This window comes from Cydia strobilella, chromosome 8, assembly GCF_947568885.1.
Source record: "Cydia strobilella chromosome 8, ilCydStro3.1, whole genome shotgun sequence".
In the NCBI taxonomy this organism is placed as follows: domain Eukaryota; kingdom Metazoa; phylum Arthropoda; class Insecta; order Lepidoptera; family Tortricidae; genus Cydia; species Cydia strobilella.
In genome coordinates, this window is record NC_086048.1 from 7,603,365 (window position 1) to 7,629,969 (window position 26,605).

At 34.6% G+C, this 26,605-nt stretch overlaps 1 long non-coding RNA gene across 1 annotated transcript in view; it reads right to left on the bottom strand.

Annotated features, from left to right (window-relative positions):
- LOC134743590 (uncharacterized) overlaps positions 1 to 26,605 on the bottom strand; it is a 199,626-nt gene that overhangs the window by 46,833 nt on the left and 126,188 nt on the right. Inside the window, exon 3 of the long non-coding RNA XR_010128031.1 lies at positions 3,569 to 3,608. This is a non-coding gene — a long non-coding RNA (uncharacterized LOC134743590). The remainder of the gene's footprint in view (positions 1 to 3,568; positions 3,609 to 26,605) is intronic.

Consider the following 26,605-nt stretch of genomic DNA (forward strand, 5'->3'; position numbering starts at 1 on the left):
TAGTGTCGCCATGTGCATCCTTGCGGGTAACTTTGACCATACCAAACTTTGTACTCTGCTTTATGTGCGCACACAAAGTTATAAGGTAATGGTAGTTAGGTGCAAGGAACGTGTGTTCTAATTTTATAAAAGCTATCGACCTAAATAACAACTTATAAGATTCTAAGTGTAACTATAAGATGTATCTTATACAGACGTAGACGCAGCAGTTTATTTTGATTTCAAAATTTATTTTGAAAATTTATTTAGCAGTTTATTTTGAAATCAAAATAAACTGCTACGTTGTATCTTATAGTTGTCTATCGTCCTATCGTTTTTAATTCGTGTTAAACGTACTAAATACGTAGGGTTCCGTACCGAAAGGTTAAAAACGGAACCCTATTACTAAGACTCCACTGTCCGTCTGTCTGTCTGTCACCAGGCTATATCTTATGAACCGTGATAGCTAGACAGTTGAAATTTTCACAGATGATGGTATATCTGTTGCCGCTATAAAAGTACGGAACCCTCGGTGGGCGAGTCCGACTAGCACTTATGCAGTTTTGAGTACAGGGTTGGACACAATAACACGAAAGATTGACTATGTTTTCCAAATATTAAATAAATAAATAATAAATAAAATCATTTATTTCGACCAACTTAGGATCATATCACATTACATTGGGACATTACATTAAATAATAAAATTATAAAATTATAGCAGTTCAAATTAACATTAAAATTAAATTAATTAATAAAATCATAAATATTACTTAAAATCTAACCTAAACAATAACGCCCGGTCGAGCCTTAGGAAGGCTTGGACACCAGCACGTGAATCATCTGACAGTGATTCAAGTACTGGCAATCAAACCTCTCCGCAAACGCCCTCAAGATGCCGCTGGAACTAGCCCGCACTCTGCGCACCAGGGATGTGCAGCGTTTCCTCATTGTAGCGTAAAAACAGTCTACCCTGGCCTCTGCGAACATCCCCGACGCACTACAAAAACGAGGTAGTCCCATCAGCATCCTGAAGGCGTTGTTATATTGTATACGAAGAGCGTTGTACTGTTTTTGCGTATAGCACGCCCACAGACTTGCAGTGTAAAAGGTAGTACAGAATGCTCTAAAAAGAAATATTACCTGCTAGAAAAAAGTTACATTATTGTAGGTTCAACTTTACTATTAAGGTTCAATTTATGTAGTTCAGCAGCTTTTAGTAAACAGCGCTTTAGGGTCACGCTGCGGTAATAACAATTGACAACTAGCACTGACTTATTCATTGTGTAAAATAATGGATAACTCGTAAACTAAGCATTATACGCCCATATTAGATTATTTTAAACCGGGTCACTCACGTATTATTAAGTCGAATAGCTCGACATGTTTCGGTCCAATTTACGAGAACCGTCGTCGAGGACCCGGTTTAAAATAGGTAATCTAATATGTTTGAGTCTCACGGGGGTTTTATAGTTAAAATTATACGCCCATATTTTTTTCTTAATTTTATTAGACACTGGAATCTTTGGTTGGGTCATACACATTTTACAGTATATGCTTAACTCGTTCGCGTCTTTCATGTACCACATCGCTGCACCCTTATGCGGGATATTTTTTTTCAGTAGGTACCATCGCCCACACTGTGACGACCGATAGACATATCGGTAAACCTTATTACAAAAGGCATAAGGTTCACCGATGGACAGCCTGTTAAGAGTGTTACTGTTTGTACTCGAGACTCGAGTAAGAAAAAGGTGATACCTATATATGTACCTAGCCGAGTACGTAACTTTTATTAAGTTGTCCGTAGAAGTGACCTTTTTATATTAAATGTTTTTCACCCGGTTATAGTTTAATCGAATTTAAACTGTTGTGAGACATACTAATATTAAATCATTTTACGGGTTATAGTTTTTTTTTTAAATCTTTATTAGAAAAAGGGTTTTTTCACAAATGAAAATGTCACCCTTATTGTGACATAGCAAGACAAATCAACTCTTATTATCTACGCTTAATACCTAGGTTAACAATTTCATATATGAAGTTAACTTCACCTATGTTATATAAATTACAGTTGTATTTTTGCCTAAAGTTTATTCTCTCTGCCTCGTTTCGGACACATTCCACCAAGATATGGAACACATCTTCTTTTACTCCACATTCGGAACAGTTTTGTGACTGGTTCTTAACCATCATGAATCCGAAACTATTCAGTGGTATGTGTCCGGAACGCAGCCTGAGAGCAGTAACAATATCCGATCCCCGATCCCGGTTATAGTTAGTCGGGCTATTCGGGCCCTCCCTTTATTAATTATGAATTCAGAGACAATTTAAGAGACATGGATGTAATTAACGAAAATATAAATATGTACGTATCTTCAAAAACATAAATCCTAATATTTATACTCATTACCTAACCAACCACGTTTTATACCTAACTACTGATAAACTTTTAAGGGTTCCTTCAGTTTAAGTCTGATTTAATAACAGAAACAAAGGCTCTTCATTACGTTTTTAACGGTTTCAACTGAATATTGTCAGGAAAATAAATCCTTTAAGAGTACAGCTTGGAAATAAATAACAATCTTATTTGTTCGAACAAGTTGCACGTAACCTTTGTTCGGATACAATAACTTACAAATTCAAAGCAACGTTTGATTTCAGTCCGATCTCTCGTATTGCAACAAACAAACCATGCCTGGCTGCGCCTGGATTTAAAATAATTGATGTTCTCTGAAGTGAGCCTGAATGAACTGGATAACAAACGATTTTAAACATTTCATTTTTTTTAAATCGTGCATGGGTTGTAGAATGTATAGGCGAGAGAGCCGGGCGCAATTTCAATCGCGTGACGTCGCGGTTATTAAGCCAATTATGTGATAAGTGGTGGTGTCACCGGCAAACTTTTCAGTTTTGCTTTTCGAAATGCATTCAAACAGAAAAAAAGGGAAATAACCCTTGCGATCTATATGTTTGGCCAACATTTCATATAGTTCTCTCATCGCATTAACGATGAGTTGCAGCTCTCACAAAACGAATTCGAAAATCGGCCCTGTGTAAATTTAACGTGAATTTTAAGCTAAGCTAAGCTTGGAATTGGAAGGCATAAAAGTATTATGATTTTGTAACTCGAATATCTAAAAATATTTTGTGTTTTATTAATCCTTCGAATATCTTTACAGGTACGCTTAGGGAAGCGAGATTTATATAGATGGTTTCTTTTTACCTATGTAAATAAAATCCATACTAATATTATAAATGCGAAAGTCTGTCTGTCTGTCTGTCTGTGTGTTCCCTCTTCACGCTTAAACTGCTGAATCGATTTAGATGAAATTTGGCATAGAGATAGGTTGAGTCCCTGAGAAGGACATAGGATAGTTTTTATCCCGAAAATCATCCCTTAAGAAAGTAAAAAGCGGGGTGGAATTGAGATAATTAATGAAGTGTCTGCTAATTTGTGTGCATAATATGCTCAAATTGAATAATTGCTATAAGACTTTCTCCAGGCGCTATTCTTACTCTAGCTGGGGTTACTAAGTCCACGCAGACGAAGTCGCGGGCAAAAGCTAGTATTAAATAAAAAAAATACCTGCGTGATGCCACAGTCTTAATGGTGCATTCAGTATTATCTGAAACAAAAGAAAGGTATATAAATTAATTATAATTATAGTAATAGGTACAAAAAACGATGCGTGTAAATAGAAAAATCCCTTTAAACTACAAATTTAGACTCTAACATATTTACTTAATAGCTTAATCGAATAAAAGTAGTGGTAGTATTCACCGGATCATACCGAGATAGAAATATCCAAACGAGTAAACACACACTACTGGTATGGATATTTTGATATCTATTTAGTTATATGTATTGTCAAAGTTTGAATAAGTATTATAATAAATATCTACCTACGACACTGTATGCCGGAATTCATCCACATTACTGATGATTTGATGAATTAGATATACCTAGTGGTTCAAAGTACTACGGGATATGGATTGTGGAGGGTTAGGGGACTTGATTAGTTTATTAAATTATACGCAAACGTTATCGTGGACATACTATGCTAGTCACCCATAAACACTTAATACTAGCATTTTTTTAAACTCCTAAATTTAACACAATTTAAAAATGAAAAACTCCGCTGGATATTCAACCTTCGACACGATATTAAAAACGAGTAAAATTCTAGTAATTTATGGAATTTTTATTAAACGTTCATCAACGAGGAAAACGGAGTAACAAATCCACGCCTGCAATGGCACGAGATTAATGTAATGTCTATTGGTTTGCCGATTGCTCCCGCCTAATGCCCCGATGCCTTTACTATGGTTCCACTAAGCAAACAACTAGTCGGCGGAGTGTTTGTGCTAAACCCAATAAAGCTCCGCTATTTCGCTCCTAAATTAGGTTGCTTTTGGAAACATTTTACATGATTACATCGGGAATTTTCTTGTTACTTGCTTAGATGAGAAAAATTCTTGTAGTAGTAGTAGTAAAACTCTTTATTATACAAAAAGAAACATAAAACAAGAAAAAAACACATCATTTGTACAAGCGAACTTATCCCTTTCAGGAAACTCTTCTAGTTAACCTTTGAGCAATTGAGGGAGAATTAGAGAACGGTAGACATCAAAGCTGTACTAAACGGCATAAAAAGAAAATATTTATTATCCTAAAAGATGGAGGATTTATGTGAAATAAAACAAATATATAAACAGTCATGTATAGTTATAATATATAATACATATAATCGTTCTATACGATATAATACATATGTAAAAAAACTACCTAATCTAATTCTTGTTGAATTCGGATGTACTTATTGTTACCTATATTATTATAATTTAGACAAAAGTATAAAAAAATTGTTTTCTGTTTCCAAAGCCAATATTCTGGTTGTGACTAATAACTGCCGAAACTTATTCAGTTTTAAAATTCCAGTATAAACTTTATTATACTCAAATTAAAATTAAGCCATAATTATAACAGCGTTAACATTCTTTAGCCCTATGAAAACGATCGTAAGGTTTTGAAAGAAAAGGGTTGTATTATAGAGATAAGACAAGACAAGGGAGTTTATTTAGTCCCAACTCCGGAGAAGAATAGCGGCTACGCAATAAAAGAAAGCCTGTATTGTATTGTAGGTTTGTTCTAATAATTAGCGGTGGTTTCTACTTTGAAATGTTGTTTCATTGTTTTGCTTTGAAATTGTAATAAAACTGCGTAATTATTAAGTATAAAATTATCTTTTTATGTTCTAGAGTAATTAGCTTTTTCAGCATTGTCTGTGGGCAGTAAGTTACTTGAGTCGTTGCCGCAAGACAAATGGAGTGGAGAGCAAAGAGTTGGCGCGTTTAGCGCGTCGTTTGTTAGTATTAGCGAACTTTCTTACCGGGATCATTTATACGAATGGAAAAATAAACCGCGGACAGTCCGGCGGAATTATATTTTAATTGAAATTTGCTTCCTTTTGTTTTTCATGAATCACATATCATTAAGCTAGTTTAGCTAAGGAGGTTAACTCTTTCCTATTGAGCATTTCATATATTGAAAAATGTTATTTTAAGAAGTTAATTTTATTACGAAGTTAATGTATTCACTACGCTTACAAACTATAGTGAATATTTATTGCATATACGAACCTTTCTAACATGTATAACAAATATATGAATTTTCTTTACTGATGTTTTATACATATGTACGAGTATGAAGATTAACCTACTACGTCGCTACGAACCTGAACAACGGTATTGTTAAGTTTGAGAAAATACAGTCAAAAGGCCCTAACAATAATTAGTACTTATATATTTAATTCAAACACAAGGTCAAGAATATAAGGTTTTTATAAATATTTATTTATATCTTCGAAATATCCCAACTAAATCTATAATTAAAACACCGTGACATAAATTTACTCCGAACAAATTTTAATGGAAGAGTAATTAAAATCCCGTCATTTAATTTAATCGAAGTTTGATGTAAGCGACACTGGCGGGGTGTGATATCGGGATATTGAAATTAAAACATATTCACACGGTGTATTAATTCGCGTAGCGATTCCTCGGCTCTTCGCCGACAGGTATTCCCGATTTTAATTGAAGTTTTGATTACCACTATTACGCCAGCCAAACGCTGGTAACAACACTAATTCAGACATTAATTATTTAACATTATCGATCGTCAAATATACCTAATTGGCTACATAAATAATTACTTTACGTTACGAACAAAACAAAAGTAAAACAAATCAACCGCTCAAATCTTTTGCAAATCGAAGGTCTTCTTGTGAATTTGCAATGGCTTTTTAGCTATCCGAAATCAATTGTTTTAAGGAGAATCTGATATTGGATCTTAAGAATAACTAGCTTACGACTCCAATTGTATCGTTGATAAAAGTACGATGTGTCGTTTGGATTGTGTAAGAGTAAACAAATAATGGAAATAAGGGATTGATAGAAGTGAACGAGTTCACATCCTAAGTAAACTTTAGCAGTGATAGCCGAACTACGGCCATTGTGTCGAATTCAAAACGCCCGACCCACCCAACCATTGTTAAAATATTGATCTTCTATATAGTTTACCTCACGCGTCGCACCTGATCAGATTTTCAAACAAGCATTATTTTTAACCATCATGTTAACTTCACATTTTTCTTGAAACTTTCCCCATGAAATAAAGTAGTTAGTTGAAAGAAAGGAATCAGAAATTAAGGCAAAAAGTATAACAAGTTCATAAAGATTAGAGAAGATATTGGAACCATAACAATATTATTATTACAATTACTTGATAAACAAATAGGTGCTGTAATAACGCAAACCATTGTGACACAAAGATGTAGAGTTGACAGCAGATTAATTAGGTATATAAGCCCGTGCTCGTGCCGGCACAACACAACTTTAATAAAAGTTAATCTGATTAACACCCAAGTTACTAAGCTCTTTTATTGTCGCTCCGAGTAATGTACACTGGAAAGAAAATATTTTAACACCACTGAAATTAACAGTTACAGTACAACGAGCGTGTTAAGAAGTTTTATTAGATGAGCCAGGATTGTTGAGGCGGTTTAGTTGTCATCATCTCTAGGATTATGTTAGAAACTTGGGATGAAATTTTGTAAGAATATACTACTATTAGAAAATAATATTCTTAATGCTCTATTTTTATTATACGGACAAAGGTGTGCATGTGTGAAGTCCCCCACAATCAATCGGATGGCACCATGCGAAGTGCATGGTGGTGGTAAGTAAAGCTATCGCAGCGCATAAGGTGGTAAAAATAGGCACTAACGGGAGCTGGCGTCTTTAATATTTCATACAAGATAATATATGGCTCGAAATGGAACTTTAAATTACGATTACTCCTGAGATATTCATTTAAATTGTATGGTGTAAGGGACCATTGTCATCTGTATGAAATGCTTAATATAAGAAACGTATTTAATTTGATAATTATTAATACTATATGCATGTAAATAGCCGTGTAAATCTTTTTGTAGAAAATAAGTGAAATGCTTAACAATATAACTAACGTATTTAATTTGATAATTAATTATTACTAATTATCAACAGTATACAGTAAATTATATACAGTATTCTGTATCCGTGTAAACAGCTTTGCAAATACACCATATAATGAAATCTTTTTGTAGAAGACAAGAATGGGTATAGTAAGTTATCCTTAAAAGATTTATTTATTGAATCAAGTTATATAACATTACAGCTTACGTCAAAGCGTTACATAGATTCATGACTTAAAACTACTTATTTACTATTTAAAAACTTACATCTAAGATAAACATACGTCATCGCGGACTTTTTTGTAGACCAATTTAAGGGAGACAATTCCACCATACCAACACAATTGATATATCTCAAAGCCAGCGTGATTTTTTTCTGACTTCATTAGAAAATATCGTCATAAATATTTCAACCAATTTACACAAAACCTTTAAACATTATACGCCTTAACCTTTCTTAAGAATTCATAAAATAATCATAGGTAAAAACCGCATAAAAATCCGTTTAGTGGTTTTCACTGAAATTATTACGATTTACTTACTTCTCGCTTAATAGTTGTGACAAAATACGGGCCCATGTTGCAACCGCTGTGTACTGGGGCCTGTGCATGTCCATGTCCAAATATGTACCTATAGGCTGGTTATGATGATTACATGAATAAAAAAGTTGATATTTATGTGCAATGTGTAATCCTATATTTCGTGTTATAATTTATGCAGTGATAAGAGTTGTGGGCCTCATATGTAAGAATGATCGCAATATGCCTAATTTTCTGAAGTCGATTTATGGTAAGCAGTTGTCAATTTTATGTAAGTAATTTCCTCCCCTGGAGCGGATTCTTCTTGCACGAAATGGCAAATAAATTTACTTAGACGGGCTCAAGATGCTCAAGTTTAACATAAACAGAAACTTGGGAGTAAATGGAGTGTGAAGTGAAGAGGGAAGGGATCTGTGGGCGGATGGTAAACTAAAATTGTTAAGATCGGTATCGAGATACGAATTAGTTATTTTGTTGTTTAGTAGAGACTTAAAGCAACATTAGGGATTAAACTAGATTTTACAATGAGGATTTATCTCACCGAGTTGGTTGTGTTGGGAATAAAGCCCGGCCGGGGGCGGGGCCGGGGAGTTCATATAAATCGGAATAGCTCACCGGGGGGTTCCAGTTTATTAATTTGTATATGTTTAGGAAAACTTGAATTATATGTAATAAAAATGATTCAGTTTAGTTATTTGATTATAACGTACCTATGATAGTATCTAATAAGGGTTAACTTAAATAATTTCTCTTACGTTGAACTTTTTGGGCCACTATGAAGAGATCTGACAAAAAGATCTGAACCAAATAAAAATTAAGTTCTATACATGACAAAAACTCTTTATGCACACTTCAATATAGACATTACAATGAATACAGCAACTCAAGGAGAGAGAGAGAGAGAGAGAGAGAGAGAGAGGCTATTATGCTTGAAAAGTAAAAAAAAAACAGCAGTTTAAACGTTTCTATTCCAACTATATATTATTATCTCAAACTTATAGAATCACACGACTGTGTCGAAGCAATTGCTTCTCGCGGCTTCTCAAACTGCGACACTGCAAGAGTTAGTCGACACCGCCACCGCGAACTTTCACTTGCGTGAAAATTTAAATCTATAAACTAGACAACGTTACGAAGTTAGCGCTTCTAGTTTATTTTTCCACTACAGGATGCGCGTTTGCTGTAAATATGTGAAAAAGACGAAAACTGAGTTACAGTATTGCTAAAACAAATTAACCTCCAACAAAATAAAGTTTACTTTAAAAATAAATGTTATAGGAAGGCGAGATGTTGTGAAAGTGAACAGTAGTTTCAGTAAAAACTCGTAATTAACGTGGCTTTCATGACGAGCCTGAGTGCAGTGCCCTCAATGGGATTGTTGCTGGCGGATGAAACTAGCCCGGTGTAGTTAGATTGTTTTAACAGCTTAAATAGTTGAATGGGGAGTGCGACCTCAAAAATATTTTAGAGAGCAATATCCAGCGAACAATTGGTGAACAGTAATTGCATGTTGGATACAATAACTTCAATAAAAAATAACTTAAAAATAAATAAACAACAACAAACAAAATTTGATCCGTCTGTTCAATATTTTATTTTAGAGCAACGTCTATTATTTGTTTAATTGGAGGTTGTGTCCAATTTAAGTAGCTCATACCTACAAGTGGTTCTAGGTTTGTTGAATTGTTGACACCCTATCCGACATGCAACAAACGATCTGAAGTTTCTGACCTAGTTTGCCTAGTTAGAGAATTCAAAACTCAAGGGACACTTATTAATTCTATTATAAGACTTATAAAAATGTATTTGTTGTTGTTTCTTCAAATTATTTACCGTCTGACATAAAAGTAAATTTTCTAAAATCAACTCTTAATTGAGTATAATTTAGCACAGATTTACTCGCCTCTGATAGGGTAAGACGGGGACGTTTGAAACACTTTATGTTTAACCGACTGTAACTTTTCTATTTTTACATTTAGAAGGGTATGTGCCTGTATTATTAAAGTTCATTTATTTAGTTTTTAAATGAAATGTGTTTGGAAAGTCTATCGCCCATGGTTACGTATGAATGATTAAAGATAATGTGGAAGAGTGGTTCAATTGACCCCATAGGTGTGTTAACTGAAACACTATGTGGGGATGTCAAAGAAAGGGATGCAAAAAAAAACTGTAATGCATCTAGACTTCTTTGTCATGATTACCTTATACATATAGCTTAATCAAACGTGTTCTAATGCAACAATAAGATATGACGATAAGGAATTTTAGTAGAAATACATTGAATTGTGTTTCATACAAAAGTCAAAAGTTTCAATTATAACAATGCTTCAATCGTGACCATAATAAAATCACTGTCACTCCCTTTTTCACAAAGCATGTATTATTTTGAAAAAATAAACAAGTAAATATCAATATAATCAACTATTTGTAAGACTTGTGAAAAACGCGGGGACGTTAGAAACGTTTCAATCGTCCTCAAGTACGTTGTTTCAACCGTCCCCACGTCACATGTTTGACATCAAGGACCAATATTCTTTACAAACAACACTCCATCTCTGTTTAATGGCAGTTAAAATATTCCATAATTCCCACCCAAAACACCAAAAGATTTCAAGTAGTCAAAATACATAAGTAGAAAAAATTAAACGAAAAAGTATGCGAGCACAAGTACTTCACTTTATAACTCGAAATTTTTGAACAGCTCCTCAAGACTGCGTTGCTCGCGCGCTCGAGCGCTATTGATCCAGGATTTAAGTGAGTATTGCGTCACATGCATAGGTATTGTAATTTTTAAGAAATTTGAGTTGTTTCAATCATAACGTGTTTCAATTGTCCCCGCCCTACCCTACCCTACTAGAGAACAATTACGAGGGTAATGTTAAATACAGAACTAGTATAGGACTTTATTTCATGAATTTTAGCGTAAAACGCCGCAGGTGCAGCTTAACGCTCTAATGAGGCCACGGATGCTCCCCGCACGTTATGAAGGGATTATTATCCCCTTTTATGCGCCATGAATAGTGTGTTTTATTAACTTTTTCTAATGTTCACATAGTTTTTATACTTGGGATACCTACTACATACTCGTAAGATTTATAATCTTCGTTGACTGATTATGATACACATGACTCCGCTCACAAAGGATTCGGTCTTTTCAGTGTTATTTAAAACCAAAGTAGGTAGCGTGTGTAGCGTGTGTAGCGCCACAAGGTTTAAATAAAGTTAGTTTTTAAAATGTCATAATTACCTATTTCATTAAAATCGTTACCTTAGCCGTAAAAAGGTAACAAACAGTTACTTTCGCATTTGTAACCTTAGTAACGATTCTTTGGATAGTTCCACACATGTAAACTAAATGTTAATACTGATCATCATATTATCTTTAAAATATGTAATGAGTCGAATGAACTGTGATATTTAAAACGTTTTGCTTTTGTTTTGTGGATATTGCCCTACAAGGACTGCACAAACTGTACTCGTTGTTTTGATAAAGCAGGGAATTTTGTGTTAAAACTATTGTATAATATTCTCATCTATAATAACTAGATTTGAATAATTTTGTGGATATTATTTTTCTTTACTTTCGGTTATTATTCTATGAAAGTTTAAGAGCCAAGTTACTTACAACAAAAAAGCTAAGTTATAGTTTTTTCTGAGTTTTAGATGGGCTGTATATAAAACTTAATCTCTCAAAAACCAACATTTTGCGGCTTAGCCCTACTCATTCACTATTAAATTATGCTCGTAGCGCTACGCCGTAGCTGGTATAGTATGCCATCTTAATACGGCCCGAATCGAACAATGCTTTAAAATAAGTCACAGCGGTACGATACCGATCTGTCAATGTCAAAAGTGACATTTCTTCAACTAAACACGTCACTTTTGACACTGACAGATCGGTAACGTACTGCTGTGAATTTGGAAAGCATTGTTCGAATCGGGCCGTTAGTTGATATTATGTAGCGAGAATAGAGATTGAGGCTACCCTACCTTGTATAAGATGACGACAATGATGTACTTATCATATTTTCTGTTTAGCAGGCTCTATACAATAGTTATTTACGATATCGTACAACATTTTACAGTACACATGGCCCTTTAAATTTTCGGCGTAGTTATGTAATGTGCTTATTATAGCAAAGCATGTCGTAATGGAGCACCATATGTACAATAAACATACTATATACATATGTAGTGTGTGTACATAGGTTTGACTAACATAGGATTAAAGGAATGTGGACATGGACACTATGGACATGGTCTGAAAATAAATCTATTGTATTGTATTGTAAAAACTTATTTTATAATTTAGTAAAATATACTCCCGATCGAAATAAATTACTAGACCGCTGCGTAAAAAGGTTAAACGATTTTTTGTTACTATCCCCAACATAAACCAAAACAAAGACAAATATGGCCACAGACATACTCGTAAGTAAAATTTCCATACAGAACCTCATTTAAGCGTTCACAGGTGTACATTAAGCCAGTCGGATAGAGGACTGTGGCTTCGCCGAAATTGAATTTAAAAAATATTACCGCCCGCGAACTGTTGGCTTCTCTCCAAAAGACAATACGTAGTGCCCGTCTTGTATATTATATATTCATTTAAAAGAAATATGTACTTACTCTTGTGTAAGCACAGCTGTGAGCACTGCTCGCGCTTGTTAGCAACTGAACGCTCGGAGCTTCTGAATAATGACCTACAGTTTTATAATACCCATAATATAATGCATTCCCTGTACCTTGCCGAGTCACCGTCTATTTTAGATCGTCTGATAAATTCAAGTCTCTAACGGTTGAGCTCAAAGTGTATTGAAAATTTAAAGGGACTTTCAATAGACTTATACTTAAAATAGGAACTACGACGTTTATGGTGGTACAGTCATGGACAAACACGTATACTCTTTTTCTCCTGTACAGCATTAGTAGCAAACATTGCTTTAGTGTATCTTTATAAATATATACCTGGTCAATACGAATAAACAGAAGTATAATATATGCATTTCCATTGCTATTTACAACCTACTAGTTTCATTGGATGAAAATTTTACAACCTTGTTCACATTAAATACAGGTTAATAAATATTGGCGTTGTTTATATGAATATAATAATATAATAGTGCAAGTAACGTTTATAAGCAATAAAAACTATAATTAATGCTTAAAATTTTCAATACTAACGCTCAAAGTTAAACAATGAAATTTGTAACGTTTTCGTTACCGGAGTCAGAGTCGGGAGCACTTACACGCAAATGTTTTGGAAGTGAACAAAACAGCGCTTCCGGTACGTGGAAGTTTTTGCATTAGCCCCTGGCCAGTCTGTTTGTTTCGTACCTTCGAACCTGCTCTGCAACGCGCAAGTTCGGGGTCTCATTTAAAAACTCTCGCCCGACAGAAATTTTAATCATAAAGAGACAATGGAGATGCTATTCACTAAACTTTCGGCCAGACTGATTTATGCAACTTTTTCACCGTAGCAGTGTTTAACTGACTGTGGTTAATATGATAAATATGTTTGGGGCTGTTTAGAACGGACGAGTTTCGTGGCTGCGTGCGCAATGTTTTAACTCGACAGATAAATCTTATTACGGTAAACGGGAGGTCTGCCACAATGCCGTAAAATAACACCCCGAAAAGTTTAATAGACCTAAAACTCCTTGCTCATCCAACATCGGCGGGGTGTAAGCCAAATAAAAATTCCGTAGATAATTTTCCACCTTTACCCATTTGCTTAACTTACCTCACTAGCGCGATAAACTACGTTGTAAACCCACATCCCATGCAAACTACATAATCGGGAAATCCGATTAAATAAGTGGGTCGCAGAATAAGTTCATAATAAATTCTAAGTGACTTAAGACAGACGCCTACAAACTTGCGTATAAAAATTGGGGACTGGAAAGTGTCCAACGGGCGCCGCAATGGGCGGGCGATATATTTCACATTCAATTTCAAGGAAAGAGCGTCGTAGGCTACTTTGTGTAATGCACAGTCGTTGCTTATTTACGTGAGCTAAAGTATAAACGTTTCATGCTAAGACACCTTCATCACTGTCACATTTTATATCTTTAATTTTGATGTTTTAATTTTTGCATTATGCTTGGATGTATTTAGTTCAGGTAATCATAATAAATTATATGAAGAATTTTGTTTTCTTATCATATTTAAATATAAGAGGAAATGCTACTCATTATCAATTTATGCAACGCAATGTATATAGTGTTAACCTGTATAGGAGCCTAACTTAGTTACATAACAAATGAATAAATCAAAGTTCTTTTAGAATATTATATTAGTAATACATTTTTCTTACACGTTATGCAGTAAAAACTTGGACTGCTTATTTAAAATTTCGTAATGATATTAAGAGTTCAATTATATCAAATTTTCAATTTCCAAGGGTAGCATTATAAGATTTCTCGGTCGGTTTAGACGATAATGAGTTTCCGGGATAACAGTTTACCGCGACGAGCTTCAGTAGCCGCTTCATTTTGGTATAGCATCTATAAATGGAATCTTGATTGAATAATAACCGTTTTTAATCCTCAATTATAACGTTGACTTTGGGATTATAAAGTTTCATTGAGATTTCTAGACCTGCCCTAAAATAACATGTTTATTTAGCGTAGCAGCATCCATAGAACAAAAAGACAAATACATATGTAGTTCTTAACGAGTTTTGTCTACTAGGCTTTACATTTAATACAACAATCGAAATAAAAGAAACGAAATTAAGTCGCGTATAAATAAGCTCGAAAACTTCGAAAGCGACATGTAAAAATTGACAAAATTTTAAATATTTATTTATTTTAATACCTACGCTTTATAAATGAAATTCGGCTTCTAATGATACATCATTTAATATTGACATTGTTCAAGTTAATCCTTTGCATTATTTCGTAAAATGATTGTACTTGTTAATTAATAATATTTAAAACTTTCAACAATAACACGTACATAAAACATGTCCCCTGTAACCCGGAAAAGTATACATATATTGATGTCGTGATCCGCTGACACACATTTTAAATTAAATGGGAGGCACAAATTACTTAACGTCCTCCGATTTATCTCACGTTCAACTTAATGCGGATAATTAGTTAACGGCACATGGCAAATTAACAACTTATTGCGAAAGCTTTTAAAGTAGACACTGGACGACGTCATTAGTATGTGGCAGTTGTTCATAATTTAAGGTGAAATTTTACATGTGCCAACCAATTTGAAAAATTAGGTGTGTGTAGAATGCAGAATATATAAAGATAAAAATCTTTCGCATTTCTTTGTTAGCCTTATTTAGTGTTCCGCTGCACAATGCTGGGAAAAGACCGCCCTTCTTTTTTTCGTCTTCTATAAAATACAAGCGTAGATACCAGTGCTACGACGTAGCGCGTAGTCTGTTAATCTGAAGCGGCATTCGTATATTATAACTAGATCTCAGTGTGACATCATTGCGTATTAGAATCACGCTCTAACTCACGCTCTAGCTCTACTGTGAGTAATGGCAACATGAAATCAAATTATGATAAATTTGTAAAGTATCAAACTTTACGTCCCTCCCGTTCTTCATTCCTGACTTGACGCAAAACAGATAATAAACCGAGAACGCAATTTAAATGCCAGCAATCAAACAACTGACGGCCTGATTCGAACTTTAAGATACGTCATTAATTTGCTAAAGATACGATTATGGCGTGTAGAAGTAAAAGGAAGGAAGTAAAACATTAAATAGGTGGCGCCACAATACACCGAAATTAAATGTCATGGACTTAGTATTTTATATAGATGTGCTATACGCATGCGCCCGTGAGGGACATAACATACGCAATGCGACAAAATAAATAAATAAAAAGTTTTAACATTCCTGGCAACATATCACAAACAACCTACGTAATTTGGTCGGGTTATTTCATCTCTATATTATTATACCTCTATGGTTCATGTCATATTCATGAGCCTACCTAGCGCCACCGGAGAGATTAGGAACTGTTATTTAAAGCTGAAAGCTGAGGGCCTACCGCGAACCACGTTCGACGTGTTGCCTCCCTCTCACACTTACGTACGAATTTACAAGTGCGATAGAGAGGCAACGTGTCGAACGTGGTTCGCGGTAGGCCCTGTGGTCACTTAAGCAACAGTTCTGCCATAAGTGATTGTCGTCCTTCCTCTACCGTCCATAGATACGATATGGATCGGATATGTCAGTCAGTGTCAAAAGTGAAGTTTTTGTTTGAAGAAACGTCACTTTTGACACTGACATATCCGATCCATGTCGTATCTTTAGCAAATTTTTTGACGTATCTTAAAGTTCGAATAAGCATCGTACACGATTTTTACCGCTATTGTTTTGTAAACCTGGAGTATGTAAGCTTTCATATACCCCATTTCATATGATATGACCAATTATGCAATCTTACTTTTTTCTCTACCTATATATAAAATTTGTGATAACTTCGCTTCCATAACTTGCATGTTTACATAACCTGTTTGCTCATATTTACCTACATAAACATTTTCAGCAAACTTTTCTTATTAATTTAATTGGGGCCGAGAGCCGCACGGAGGCTAATTTATCATAAAATGAGATTATGCTAACTTATTTTTTGGATAAATGTCTGAAGCCGAAAAGTTAAATGCTCACATTATTTATTTTTAATACCCTCAATGACCGCAACGTGGTTTATTTGTCGGGTGACATAATTATATTTATGGGAAAAAAGCTAACTGAAAACAAAACAGTAATAAAAAAAGTTTGGTATTTTTCTTCTTTGTTTAGATTAGCGTGGTAAATGTAACGACACCTTTTTTACTAAAAGCCGTTTACCTATTCAGGCTACAAGGCATGACAAATTATAGACTTAGGTAAATGCATACGTTCATATGATAAACATAACCCCCCTTTTTCTTCAGCTTGGTAAAAATTTGTCAGTTTAGCAACAATATGAAAACAATGATGTCACAATGTGCCCACATCGCACCAAGGAGTGAATTTCGTCATGGACTTTTTCCAAGCGACTCGCCTCTTGGTGATATTTTTTAAATTCAATTTCGACGCGACCCGCTCCAGTACTTTGTCTAATGTACTCGCGGTATACGTATTTACTTAGGTTTCCTTGCTCGAGTAATGGTGCCTGACTAATAATAATTATGGCTAAGTTGACGGTTATTTATAGTAAGGAGGAATTAAAGCTTCTTAGAATTACTTTGTCACTTTAGGAAATATTCCTAATTTATTCCGATGTACTTGGTAGCTTTTTCATTGATACAGGATATAATAAATAATACTGGCTACTGTAATTCAAGGTTCAAAGATTTATTTGTTCAACATAGGTAAGTTACAAGATGTTAAATAAATATTTCAGTATCACAATAATAATTCACTTACTAAAAATATTCTGTATTTAAATAGTAATATAGTTAATTGTGTATGTGTATTATTTTGTATGTAGGTAATGTTTTGGGAAAAATTAATTCTGGGAATGTTTTTGCTTTGTACTTTCGTAAATAAATATCATTATGAAGTGGCTAGTTATTGGGATAATACAATTTTTTAATTAAAGATGATTTCATTTACTGAATACAATCGGCACTGATTATGTATAAATCAAACGACTATTTCAAATCTATGTTAATCCAGATGTACACAATCTTGCTTCCCCGTCGTACTGGATAAAGTAATTATCACAGTAGTTATAGAATTGTGATAATTATTCCAATCATGCGTGAAGCTAAACCGAACACCGATTTCATTACACTTGGATAATTGCCGGTAAAATTATGAGATTCAATGTTATAGATTGGCTTCAAAGTTTAATCAACCTGATTAATAAACCTGTGTTGCCTAGTTTATTGTTTTCATTTGAACTAACTACATAAATAATTAGTAATAATTTATTACACATTCGAAACAGTAATGTGTAAATTAGTTACAATTACCAGATTAAAACATATGTGATGACCTGATTACGTATTAATTACATGGTTAATTACATTAAAATGATTTTACAGGAGTCTAAGATTTTAAGTTGCATGGTAGATTATATTATAAATGAGGTTATTGACGTGAAACGGGGTAATATAAAGAGGGTTACATACATAAAATTACAAAGTAAGTAAGTTACGTAACCCAGGTAATGCCACTTATTTATAGTACAGCCACAAAACATACAAAATTGCACATTTTGTATCCTTATAACATGAAAAAAATAATACACTATCCTAAATATGAGCAAGCACATATGTAACGAGTCGATAAAATGCAAACTCCCCCTCAAGTCCCTTGACGCAAGCGAGACATATTAAAAGCACATTGACATAAAAACAGTCTCCCCTGTAACCAAAAGCCCATCTAGTGAAATTGCCATCCGCGCTCATTACCGACTGAGCCAACCGCGGGATCCGATATCCCGGCACGTGACTGAAGGAAATTGAAATGTCTATCGGTTAATCGAAATATTCAATTGAATTTTTAGAAATAGAATTTTAATTTCTAAAACGTAGTGCATGTTTTGTCGAATGCCGCAGCGGATATCTATTGTCCGGTTGATTTTTTATGTTTTTCTCAAGTGATATCCACTAGAAAATGAACGTGCTTAAGTTTTCCGATAAATGCTCTAGCATTCAATTGGCTGTGAGCGATACTGTTTTTTAATGGAGACTCGCTCTTGGATGCTAAAAAAGGATTTCCAACACATTTTATTAGACTGCACGAAAATGCAGAATATAACTTTTACTTTTATCGTTGATGTAAGTGTAGCAAACTGCGTTCACCTCCCTGCCCTGTCGTCCGCTGTTTAATCTGTAAATGATTTATAAGTCTCAGTTACCAGGCAATGGAGCGGTACTATCGCTCGAAGGTCAACGGTCACCGACAGGAGAGTCAAAACAGAGAAAATAAAGGTACCTACAGATCCGTGATAAGATAAGGGATGAAGGGCGCAGGCGTATTCTACCCTAATGGAACCCCTTATTATGAATCAGCACGGCTTGGCTCTTGAACACGTTTGCTTGCCACAGTTAAAATTGTTTAGCTCGTCGTTCAATTCTCCTTTTTCCGTTAGAGGAATTTATGAATTTTCCGCGAATCCTGTGAAAAATTCGTTTCAAAGAACGCCGGGCTTATTAATCCGTCTCCGTAATGTAACGGATGTTGTCGTTTCCGCCGCCTTTTACTGTTTTTTTTTCTATAATAAGAATCTGTTATCTTTGAATCCGATCAAGGGGCTGTTTTATAAAAGCCTGTAACTTGTGGTAGAGAATACAATATTCTTTATTGTTCAAAACATTATACAAAAATAAACTTAAACGAAACAATATGATTCGTAGCCAAAAGCAGCCCTTTCGGCAAAAGACAATATTCCAGACAAATTTTAGTGACTGAGAAAAAGCAAAATAATATTAAAAAAAAGATTTGTTGAAGGAAAATTGAGTTCTAAATTGTGAAATTAATAAACACTCGATTACTTACTTACACCAGCGCATGTAAATTAAAAAACCGGCCAAGTGCGAGTCGGACTCGCGTTCCAAGGGTTCCGTACATAACACAATTTAAACAATGTATTTTTTATGTGAAACGTGAGTGAAATGTCTTAAAAAAACCCGTAGGGGTCGGATCAAAAACTAAGTAATTAAGTCCGACTCACGCTTGACTGCACATTTCTAATAGGTTTTCCTGTGATCTGTAGGTAAAGAGCTATATTGTGGATTTTTTTTTTAAATTTTAGACCCAGTAGTTTCAGAGATGGAGGAATGGTCATTTTTTGCCTATTTTCTTGAATAACTTCTAAAATGTTTTTCCTAAAATTATAAAAAATATATATTTGAGATTCTCATAATAAGCTCTTTCATTTGATATGTAACACAATATAGTTTGGAAAACTTAATTTTTTTATTTTCTCATTTACCCCCCCAAAAACGGCCCCCGTGTTTAAAATTTATTTGTTTACGTTACATGTCCGTCTTTGGGTCACAAACTTACATATGTCTGCCAAATTACAACTTAATTGGTCCAGTAGTTTCGGAGAAAATAGGCTGTGACAGACGGACAGCCAGACGCACGAGTGATCCTATAAGGGTTCCGTTTTTTCCTTTTGAGGTACGGAACCCTAAAAAAGCGAAAGTAGTTTTCTAAACAGATACTTTTGCATTCAATTAATTTAAATACATAATTTACTAAGGGCTCCAAAATTTGAACCAATTACTATTTCAAGTTAAGGTTTAAGGTGTATAAACTGAGGCGATTATATACATCTAACCACTATTAGCAGCGTCGAGCCGGCTTGCATGACAGAAAGGTGTAAATGGAGGCAAATTCGTCAATTTATATGCGAGACAGCTAGGCCGCCTTTGAGATGGCATTATTGCTTTGAACCTAGGCTCGCGTTGGTTTAAAAATGTTATTTAGGTTATCTACGAGGTTAAGTTTACCAAAGTAGTTTACGAGTTTTAACTAGTTAAAAAGATTTCCCTGGCCAAAGAAAATTAAAGAAGTACATATAAAGAAATATATCAAGATCTCTACATAACTTAGATAATAAGTATTTCAACTATAATGCATTTAAGAAGCTTAATAATGCAGTCGAATTACCAAAGAATATCTCGGTCGTTCGTATCAATTAACTATGTGATTTTTATGGTTATAATAAAGCCTTATTACGCGGCAAGCGGCGGGGCTCGTTAAAAATCTCTTTTCACGTTGCTTGACTTTAATTATCCGTTTTCTTTGTTCACGAGCGTTGGATCTCGGAACACCTGGCAAATAGTTCGTTGTATTTTACTAACCGACTTATAAAAATAAACGTTTTGGCTTTTTACCGACAAAAATGACTTTTATGTTACCTTTGTTTTAATTGTTTAAATTGTTTTGCCTATGATAATGAAGCAATTTCCTTTTGCTGAAGACCGGTTGTAAAAACTGCCTGTTATCGAAATTACATTCGCTTACATTTTGTTGTATGGGAAGTTTAATAGTTCCATGTCAAATGACGGTAATATATCCGTCGATTATGGCTAGTGCAACAGCACCTTAACATTTAACCAAGAAAGCATAATTTATAACTAGTATGAAAGTGGCTCTTAATGGCTCGTGTAATATAAAAACACACGACACGACTGCTGCGTTGTCAGTTCCTTTTTCTTGAACTTTGTTCGACACGCTGCCGTTTGTCTAGACAGTAGCTAACATAAAATAGGTAATGTTATCTTATTCTGTCTTTTACATTCATAGAATTGTTACACGTTTGCTCTACAAGTAAGTAGGTATCCATAAATATTGAATTTTATTTAAATATCGGTCGGTCATAGTCGCTATAAGGTAAGATATGATAAACGTTTGCCACAATATTATTGACATTATCACAGGTCGCGTAAATATTCATGAGTGTTTTTGCTGTAAAATAAACACAGTTTATAGTATTAATTCAATCACACAGTTTGCGTGATTGGTTACTGGTATAATTTAATTGTGGTCGTTGAATCAATGTTGCACATTTTTGGGCGCATAACCCAAAATAAAGGTACTAACGAAATTTTAATTATACTTATTAAAGTTTAAATATGTTCTTTATAAACAACTAAATAAATAAAAATAGTAGATTTTTGGTAAGGGTGATTTTAGAAATATGGAGTCTTGATACGTTTATTAAGTAGGAAAGTTACATTATAGTTAGATAGGAAATAATGCATAAATAGCTGTATTGTTATGCCTACATTAATAGTTACATCAAACTAATAATATATTGTGATTAGATATATTACGCCAAAATTGTTGACTTGGTATGTTAACCCATCTATTGTCGGTTCGTCTCCAATTATTGGCGCCATAAAACAGACCGAGGGTTTTAAATTCACTTATTGACTGAAACAAGAAACTATCACTTAAAGCTGACCAGTACACAGCAAATCACTTAACTCCACTATAGACTTGTTACGTATTTTAGATGACTAACTTTCCACAACACTCCTTTTTTCTCTCGCTTCCAATCACTTTTTATTACAGTGTTTGAAGATAAAGCACTTAGTGGTTGTGGCTTTGTAAGGTCTTTGTACTGACTTTCAGTGGAAGAATTGTGGTTTTAACGAATAAAGGGGCAATGGTGCAGCTGGCTGTTGTTTAAATGGTAAGATTCGACTTGCTAGCTTTAGAATGACCTAATTTAAGATAGCTACTATAGCTATCTAAAACAAATCTAGCTAAACTACTACTACTACTACTAATGGCTCAGCGACCCAAAATGAGTCTTGGCCTCCGACACGAGTAAACGCTACGCTAAAACAAAAACAAAACAACAAACACTAAAACAAAAAAACAACTAAAACAAAACAAAACAAAAAGCAAAAGCAAAGCTAGCTAAAACAAAAGAAAAATTAAAGTGTGTATGTTGGCTATTAATTATCGAGCAAAAGTTTTATTTATATTTATTCATAATTTACGCTCTGTATTATAAGGTAATGTAGAAATTTATTTTATTCCACCCTTTTTCACGTTTAGCTACAACTACTAATAATTTTGTATATTCATAATAATTACCTTGCGAACATTTGATATTATTTTTATGTAGACATCAGTCCTCGTCATTAAGGCTTCCAAAAATTTATGAATAATGAAACATTATTCTCAGGAAAGTAGAATTCTTCTGACATTAAAACAGCTGGAAGGAATGTTGGTAGTTAAGAGAAAAATATCCTGTTACACTTGAAAATTAGAGAGAGTACTGGCAAGAGGAGGGTAATTTTAGGCTCCATTTACCTTATTACATCGCGACAGATAACGGGCACATACGAAAACCTCGGTATCAAGTACTGCTATTAGTAAGCCTACCTAGTACATAGCAGATCTCCCTAACTATTACCTTGGGGTCTAATCAGATACTTAGTAGTTTCTTCGTATTAACTTGTAATGTAATTAAAATGTAATGTAATGTAATCTGTCAAAAATGACATTTCAGCTGCTGCCAGACTATATCCATTACAAAATTGACAACAAAAAAATTGAATAGACCTTGTGACTGTCTTATGACTTCCTATGATTATTAGAGTTCTACCTTTATTATTTACGTGATAGACAGCAACCAAGCACAGGAGCCGCCTGATGGGAAACCGTCCCTGTCACTCAGTCACTCATAGACATAACATAAGCAACATCGGAGGAGCTACTTAAGCGTTGCCGACCCGTGAGAACGCGGAATACCCGCTTCTTGAGGAACCCTGTTGGACATAACTCATTCCTTCACATTATGCACGTTCAGAAACGAGCGAGATGCCCGCTTATTCTTGGTGTGCCATATCTCTAAGAAGTGGGATGTGTTTTGCTTCTTTAGCGGAAGTTGTGGTGATAAAAGCCAAACGATGGCACCAATTGAAAAAGTTCTTCGAAACATTCCACATTGGACAGACGGTAAAAAAGCATAAAGAGGCAACGGCTCTCCGAAGGCTAAGAGGTTCTAAGTCGTCAGTAAGTTTGGGATCGCCAACAATATGATCATCTTTAACTTCCGCAAATATGACCATGTCTCTGCTTTTCGCCGTAAACTCCATTGGCTTCCAATTCGTGAACGCCGGTCATTGCAAATTTTATGTACTCTGCATTCAATTTTGTTTGACCCAGCTGCACCCAATTATCTCAGATCTAAATTTGAGTTTATAACAGCCCGTCCTGGTTGTGTTCTTCGTGCTTCTCGTACTCTGAAGCTGGCCATCCTCCCTCATCGGACTGGATTCTTGTCCAACTCATTCACCTGCCAAGCAGTTCGGCTGTGGAATGCTCTTCCTCTGCCTATCAGACAAGCTCAGAGCAAGCTTACATTCAAAAGCAAGTTGCGTAAGCATTTATTTGAGAACATTCGCGACTAAATGTCTACGTGATGTCTCACACTAGGTACATAATTATTAAATATATGTATGTTTATTTATATATATATTAAATTTGTATATATGTAGGTATATTATTATTTTCTTTATGTATATTTGTGTAAATATAGTATCATAGTAGTCTGACTTGGATCTTTTTCATATTTACTCTTTACAATCCTGCACCAAACTAACTGTCTCTGTTTAGCTCAATGGTTGACTGGTAGAGATTGCCTCAAGGCGTTAAGTCCGCCATTTGTACTCTTTTTGTGTAAATTTGTGCAATAAAGTTTAAATAAATAAATAAATAAATATGAACTGCCCACAGTTGGATGGAGCCAAGAGGGAGGAGCTGGTATTAGGGAGCGCCAGACTAGAGCTGAGAAGAGTCTATTTCAGTATATCTTATTAATTTCGACATATTATACAAGTACACACTTTATTACGGGATTCCATTAATAAAATTTCCATGCACTTTTGTAGCTGGGTGTACTTATACCACATGAACAATATCAATCTGTTGATATAATTACAGAAATTCCTATTTTGGCTACCTTAAAATTAAGACCGCATCTTGATAGATTTTGAGAGAAAAATGTAAGTGGTCCAATATATCAAAGTGTCCCATGTCTCAGTCTCCACTTACTGTCACGGTGGAAATGAGCTGCGCAGTATTATAAATAGACGAAACGAAAAGGACGCATAAAACTCAGGTTACTCGCTTCGCCTTACGTGAAGAAAAAATTGTCAGAAATGCGATTCCTTGAGTGACAGTACAATGGGTTTAATCTTCGCGTAGAAGAAAATGTGATGTTGGAATATGGAATTCGCGGGTAATAGAAAAAAAAAACGTCAGTTTTTTTATGCTCATAAAATTCTCTTTGGAGCTCGTTAAGCATGAAGGAGGGAATAAATACGAATCTGAGGGGACTCTAGAACGTACATTCATTACAGGCTAATTAACCTATTTAAGTAGGGTACTTTCTCGGGCTTCAAGACACTAATGCATTTAATTCATTACTGTGGCTATTATAATTATTTTTTAACCTTACAGATACTCAAATTAAAAAAGAAGGTGTTTGGATTTTACTTTAGATATTGTCTGATTAACTAAATGTTAACAATTTGATAATTTGCTACTTTTCAATATATTATTATAGACTTAATTTCAAAGCATTTTAACAACTTCTACGAAAACGAACGATCAGATAGTACAACATAAAATGCGTATTTAATTTTGAACGTAAACAAAGAACAGTGGACCCGCTCGAACAGCACTCAACCTGTCAAATTACGTCATTATCTTGCATTACTTTACGGACTTTCCCTCTTGAAGATTGTTGTTAAATCAAACAAGAATCCAATCAAAAGTAAGCCGTTGTTCAAAGTAAACAGGTAAGTCGGGTTCTAGATTGGAATCAATCAATCAATAAATATTCGAAATAATCAGAAGATACTCGTAGTTAGTAAATTTGTTCTAATTTAAATTAAATTAGGCAAACGTGAATGCTATTTGTGAGGGGTCTGGCTATACTGGTCATCTTGTTTACAAAGAAATTATGTGTCCTTAGTTTAGGGTAGGTGGACTGTTGTCTGGTCAAATGTGGTCGGTACGCAGGAAACTGGGCATTTTAGGAGGCATATAAAATATTAGTAGGTATTACTAGTCTCATTGAATTGGAAATGGAGACCTTAAGGTGTGCAGAATTACGTATTACAAAATAAGGGTCAATAATGGACAAAGTTCACCCACTTTGATTTTATTCTTTTTTGAAATTATTGGTCTGATCAAAATAAATGGTTCAATATAATTGGATAAATGTAAATTGTTTTCGTTATCTACATAGGTACTGTATATTACGTAGCGAGTATATATACCGTTTCACACTACAAGTATTATGTATATTTGATGTAACCAATTGTGTGGATTTGGTTTGTGTTGTAGAAAGACTTTCGGTTGCCAATAAGGCGCTTTTACCATAAACAAGAAATTATAAATGACCCTTAGCGACGACCTTTTGAAACGTCATAGATATGATACTTCATTTAATACCTTTCCTTGAATTTGGGATTTAGCATTCCCCTTTCTCCCGCGAGTTTTTCTTGCATTGCAATTGCAATACCAACCAATTACCAATCTACCAACCAATACCACTACCAATACCAATACCAATTGGTAGATTAATTTCTTATTGCCAAAATAGTCAATTGTATCGTAAGTCGTAACTCGTAACGTTAGCGGCGTGTCGAAGGATGAGTTTTGTGCGTGCGTTTTATTTGTGATGCTATCATCAAACGATGCAGTTTTGTTGATTGCCGAAGTCTGCAACTTAAAATGGCATCTTGAGCCTCAGAACGACAGATTTTAATTACAATTTGTCGTAGGTAAACCAAGTAAAGGACTAATTTAGTAGTGCGTTCACGTTCATAGTGGCAGCCGACCGTGCCGTACACAAACACGGCGAGGCGCTTGACGGAACAATTTGTTAGGACTGTTCTTTGTAAACGTCTCGCTTTGTGATTCCCGTGAATATAGCGTGAACATTTTGACAAGTGGAATTTGTTTTGTCAGAGAGGGCGGAAATATAACATCCTGACATTGATAAGTTTGCGGTCGCGGGAATAAGCTACCGTTCAAGTTTGTTTACTTACCCATTTGTAATACGGCACAATGTTACGACTTCAGAGCGCTGTACCCGCGACCCCGTCTGACAATTCACT